This window comes from Bombina bombina, chromosome 7 (genome assembly GCF_027579735.1).
Source record: "Bombina bombina isolate aBomBom1 chromosome 7, aBomBom1.pri, whole genome shotgun sequence".
NCBI classification, from domain to species: domain Eukaryota; kingdom Metazoa; phylum Chordata; class Amphibia; order Anura; family Bombinatoridae; genus Bombina; species Bombina bombina.
In genome coordinates, this window is record NC_069505.1 from 73,880,442 (window position 1) to 73,887,097 (window position 6,656).

Consider the following 6,656-nt stretch of genomic DNA (forward strand, 5'->3'; position numbering starts at 1 on the left):
ACTCACATGAGTCAGCTTAAAGCAAAGGATATAACCTCAGTTTCACAGAACATGAAAGTGACTTTTCTAGATAATGAGAGCAGTGACCCTGTAACTGGGTTGGCAGAACGCATAGCCACAAAAAGCAGAGAGTTGCGGGTTATTTCATTTGAGATCACTACCTTGCATTGGTAAGGTGCAGAGTCACATTATCATATCATCCCCCCCTGCACACAGCTTTTACTCTTGTTAAAAGTTCACATTCACCTTTAGCTTAAAAGCAAGAGCCAATGATCAGAGTTTCCATTATTCTAAGCTTGATCCTAATTCATTCTGACTCGACTTCAAACAGCTGAAAATGATTTGAAATTATTATTGTTGCATTCAAACGAGTTACCGCCAATCTTTTGATGTTTTTATTCTCACCGTTCATATGTAGGTTTGAGCTGGGGTATTGTCTCCTTGGGAAGCTTTGAACACTGTACTCACAAGCTGTTAAAAGATATGCAAATATAGATTGTGCAACTGCATACACAGATGTTACAGTTTTAGTGCAGTATCCTTTTTCTTAAAGGACTAGAAAATACAGGAGATTTGCATAATTAACTCATACATGATAAAAAGACAATGCAATAGCACTTAGGGGCTGATTTATTACAGTGCGGACATGATACGATGTAGCGTATCATGTCTGCCGCACATTGATAAATGCCGACAGCATACGCTGTCGGCATTTATCATTGCACAAGCAGTTCTGGTAATCTGCTTGTGCAATGCCGCCCCCTGCAGATTTGCGGCTGCTAGCAGGGGGTGTCAATCAGCTTGATCGTATAGGATCGGGCCGATTGAAGACCACAGAGGCAGCGGATAAGTTATGGAGCAGCTTCATAACTGCTGTTTCCGTCGAGCCTGAAGGCTCGCACGGAAACAGGGGCATCAAGCTCCATTCGGAGCTTGATAATTTGTCCCCATTGTCTCAACTTTAAACGAGTAGTAGATTTTTTTCTAACAAATTTCAAAGTTATGTCTGTTTCCACTCCCCCTGTATCATGTGACAGCCATCAGCCAATCACAAATTCATATACGTATATATTCTGTGAAGTCTTGCACATGCTCAGTAGGTATTGGTGACTTAAAAAGTGTAACTATAAAAAGACTGTGCATATTTTGTAATGGAAGTAAATTGGAAAGTTGTTTAAATTGTCTGCTCTATCTGAATCATGAAAGTTTCATTTTGACTTGAGTGTCCCTTTAAAACCAGGGTCACCCTTAGCATTTGTTGGGCCCTCAAGACAAATTATTGGGGGTCCTCAGCTTAGCCACTTTATTCTCCTCCCCCCTATGTCCCACCCCCTGTATGGCCCACCCCTGTCTCAAAATTTGTTGTGCCCTATATAAAGAATAACACTATATATTACACCTCCTGATACAATAAACGCTTCTTCATAAACTAAATGCAGGATGTATATTGCACTTAGGGTTTCTTCTATTATCAAATTTGCTTCATTCTCTTGGTATCCTTTATTGAAGGAGCAGCAATGCACTAGTGGGAATTAGCTGAACACATAGGAAAGCCAAAGATATGTGCAGCCACCAATCAGCAGTCAGCTCTAAGGAGTGCATTGTTGGTTCTGAGCCTATCTAAGTGTGAATTTTAATAAAGGATACTAAGAGAACAAAGCAAACTTGATAAAAGAAGTGAATTGGAAAGCTGTTTAAAAGGACATGCTCTACCCGAATCACAAAAGTTCATTATTGACTTTACTGTCCATTTAAACAAGAAGTTATTCTCACTACATCCGTAGATTAAATAATTTGGGAGAATTATAACGTACACGGGGCTTTTTATAGAACATTTCCTAAGAGGCTACAGAAAACCTGTACTTTCCCTATAATGTTTACTACAACTATACACCATAAAACGGTATGTCACTCATCTATTCATTGTGCCGCAGATTCTATACAATAACGACTGTATTGTTTTTACATACATCTGTTAGGTTTTAAAGTGAGTGCCTGGCTGTAAATACACATTACAAGGCTCTTTTGGCTTTGATGCTGCGGCAGATTTTAATTTTAGAAACATACATAGAAGAAATTAGATCAAACCTCAAACTTGGCTTCTGGTAATCCAGAAGTATTAGAGCATTTAAAAATTACAGTAATCAAAGTGACTGCATCCCTTTAAGCGAGTGGCTTCATTTGATGTCCGTTAAAATGATATGATGAGACTTATAAGTAAAACAAAATAAAATCAGTAAAGACTACAGCACTCTAATGCTGGGGAACAAAATGATATATTAAAGAATATCTAACACTTGTCAATCTGTTCACAGTTTGTAGGTGCCCTTTTCAATAATATGCTGTATGATTTATTTTACCAAACTGGAATAAATTATCATATATAAGAAAAACAGTCAATGCAATATAAAAGCAGATGATGTCATAATTAACTCTGTGGAGTCCTGTGGCAGATATAATGAATAGAATGGGATATAATGAATAGAGGGCAAGAATTTTGTTTAGTTACCAAAGATAACTCAAGGGAATAGTAATAATACCAATCAATCTAAAAGATAATGACCAGAATCCTATATATATATATATATCAATATCAGTGTGCCATATGTGAGATAACAATTGGACTCTTCACAATCTAAATAAAAACATATTCTACTGATCAGGGGGGACTGGGAACTTTTGGTACATCCCAGTGGCCCAGGTTTGTCAGCTCCACCCATTTTACATTTTATATTTGATGATGCTTACAAAAACAAATCATCATGTAAGACTTCTCAAAAAATATTTTAACTAAAAGTTGCAACAGTAGAATATGATATAAATACACACGCAATGATTTTATGCTCTTTGGATATTTCTGGTGAAACTTATCTGCTTGCATTAGGTCTTGGACTATAAAAGTTTTATGAAGCATTCAAATAGATATCTGAAGGACTTCTCAGCAAACTAAATTTCAGAGTTAAATATTTTTTAAAAAAACCTCCTTTACCTGTAGTATTTGGATTGATTTTTCTGATTTTCTTTTTTTAAATATATTAATTTTATAGATGGGTTTTTATTTCTTTCAATGTGAATAAAACTGATTATATATATATATAAATATTTATGTTTTTGACTGACTCACAACATATAACTGTCACATGCCGGTCAGCAGGATGGTGACAGCACACAAAGGCAGGCTGCTTGATCGATAAGATGCTAAAGGAGATTTTGAGCACTGTGCTCACAGTCATACAGTATTAAGGAGCTGTATGACAGAAATGCTTGATGGGCCTCTCCCTGAATTCAAGCCCCGGTGCCACTGCACTAGCTGCACCGCCAGTAGTTCCGCACCTGGTGGAATCTGAAAATTAGCAAACAGTCTATATAATGATGTCATAACATAGAGAATTAATTTAGTTATTACTTTTACACACGTTTTATAATATATGCCTGTTTAAAAGAATATTAAACACAGCAGAAAAGCACAACCAACAATTGCATAATAAAAAGACAACTCAAAAGCTTTTAGTTTGATTTCAAATGAGTAGTATATATTTTTTTTTTCTGACACATTTTAAAGTTAGTTCAATTTTCCTTCCCACTGCATGTGACAGCTATCGGCCAATCACAAAATGCATATATGTATATTCTGTGAATCTTGCACATGCTCAGTAGGATAATAAACAGTAAATACATGCTAGCTATAATGATCTATTCAAAGCAAAGAGAAGCTTTAGAACAGTGGTCTCAAAGACCCTGGGGCAATATGTGGCACCCAAAATAGTTTTATATGGCCCTCCCTTGTTAAATAGGTAAACCAATTTAGGCTGTGAAATTTTTTTTAGGGTTCTAAGAGATGTAACTGGTTGATGTTCATATCTCCTTTTTTTTTTATAGATCCAGTCCTATAGTGATAGTGCAACATATGTTAATAGCATAACCAATAGAAATAGAGTTTACCAACCATAACCAATTAAGGCAACATCCCTTATGATGGTAATGCTTATGGATAGGTGAATGTTTCAGCAAAAATAATGTTGACATCAATTGTTCATTCTAAATGAATGAACATGTGTGCTGAACACTCAGTGATTTACCCACAAATGTTATCTTTCTCTTTATATAATGTAACATTTTAATAATCAAATATAAGAATCTGAATATTGATTCTCATAAACCTTAATCAGTATCTAATGTAATGAATACATTATTAAGATATTAGATCCAGTATCTGAATGTTAACGTTGCTGCTACATAAGCATTTTAATGGTAGAACCAATGTCAAGGAGAACATTTGTTTTATCATTCAAACTGAAAATGTGTCCATTCCTATTAAAGTGATGGTGAATCCTAGTATTCTTTAAATGTCAGGATTTACCAATCCTACAAATAAAGGGGACTTTCAGTAATGAAGTATAAAAAAAACTTCATGCTGAAAGTTCCTTTATTTGTGTGCAGCTTATGCCACACTGAGCACCTCAGACCGCACATTGCAGAACGCTATTTTATCAGTAAGGTAATATTAGCCAATAGCGTGCTAGCTATCCAGCATAATGCCGATTGGCCTGCATGGCTATTGGCTAAGATGGAAATGTCACCTCATTGATAAAATAGCATTCTGCCATGGGCGGTCTGAGGCGCTCAGCTCTGCATAAGCTGCAGGCAAATAAAGGAACTTTCAGCATGACGTTTATTATACTTCATGACTGAAGGTCTCCTTTATTTGCAGCATTGGTAAATCCTAGAATTTCAAAAACGCTAGGATTTATCATCACTTTAATGATATCTTTACAGCATAGGAATAAACACATTGGATGTGTGCAAATAAATTTTCTTTATGTACCTGTATGTCCCTTTATTTATATTCTGTGACTCATCCAGCTACTGGTAGCTTTCTAGCATCAGGATGTTTAGCACTCATTAGCTGCTTCTTAATTGAGCAAGGGTGCTAAAATCTCTAACGAAAAAGGTGATATAGCTTACTGTGTGTTACCAGAGATATTAAATAAATAACATCATTAGCTGACTGAGGTGTGAATGCAGGATGTTTAAACCTTTTCCATTGCAGTGAACAGCGAATCTGAACCTTGTAGCAGTAAAACAGTTAACCAGGCCATTCATTTGCTATATTATTATTAGATTACATCTTTAATATACGTTAAATGCATCTCACTGTTCAGCCCTGGGGCCACATTTTATCAAATCAATACATTTAACAAAATTTACCTTACGAGATTGAATTTTACATAAACGCGCTTTTCATTTCTCAAAGTACTAACGTGCAATTTCAGTTGTGCAATTTATTTTTTGCTGTTTTGCAAATTTAATTTTGTAGAAAATGTCACCAATAGCAAGACTGTCTAATTCACTCACTGCCTGTGATTTATATTACTGAGACAATAGCAGACTTTTTTGCAGAGTCATATTTTCTATACAACACCAGTATTTACCAAGATAGGACCTGTAATAATTTGAGACCGCATCTTCAAATTGAAATAGGAAGATGACATATAATGTACATATTATATGCAATAATCTCTTGCTAACAACTCAACTGCTACCCAATAACATTAAAGGACATAGTGCAAAAAAATTGAAAATCTCTAATGTAGAATGTTAAAGCATTCTATTATTGCACTGTTGCTTGCGTTTAACTCTGCTTTAACCTATTTCTATATATAAAATATCCCTCCCTGGAGAAGGTACAGACTGCAGAATGGAACTAAGTAAAGAACAAAAAAAAAAGTCAAGTCAAAATTAGACTTTCATGATTCAAATAGGGCATGCAATTTGAAACAACTATGCAATTTACTTTTATAATTAAATCTGCTTTGTTCTCTTGTTATTCTATGTTGAAAGCAAAACCTAGGTATGCTCATATGCTAATTTCTAAGCCCTTGAAGGCCTCCTCTTATCTCCGTGCATTTTGACAGTTTTTCACAGCTAGATAGTGCTAGTTCATGTGTGCCATATAGATAACAATGCCCTCACTTTCGTGGAGTTATTTATGAGTCAGCAATGATTGGCTAAAATGTCTGTCAAAAGAACTGAGAAAAGCGGCAACTGAGCCCGAAACGTCGTGTTTTTTCCTCCTGGTACTAATAAAGTGAAAATAGTCTACTTTGGTTGTGCTGCTGAGTTTATGGACTTTCTGATTATCTGGAGTCTTTAAGCAGTGGCTCCCTCAGCTTGCACACCGCTAGCCACTGGTGCTTGGAAAATCTATTGCTTTAACAATTATTTCTATGGGAGACATCTCACCACTCGCAGGGACCCGCCCTTTTTTTGTAGAATTCCATGATGGCTGCCTCTGCGAGTGTTGGCATGGAAAACTATACAAAGCTCAGTGAATTGTATAGCATCAGGAGACATTGAAGTGGAGGAGATCCCTATTAGATGTTTTTTGCTGTGAGGATTGGGTCAGAATTATGGTTCTTATGATTTTTTTTTTTGGACTGGAAAATCTTCATAAATGAATTATCACACTGAAAAACCCATCTATTTCAGCATCTTATATCAGATTGGTATAGAGACAGTCATAGCTTAGTTCAGCCCAACTATTCTGTTTCAAATCCAGACTTAATTTGAACGATTAATACAGAAATGTTTAAATTTTCTCTAGAAAAGTATGTACATTAAAATATTCTAATTTTCTATGGGGTTTTTTAAAATCA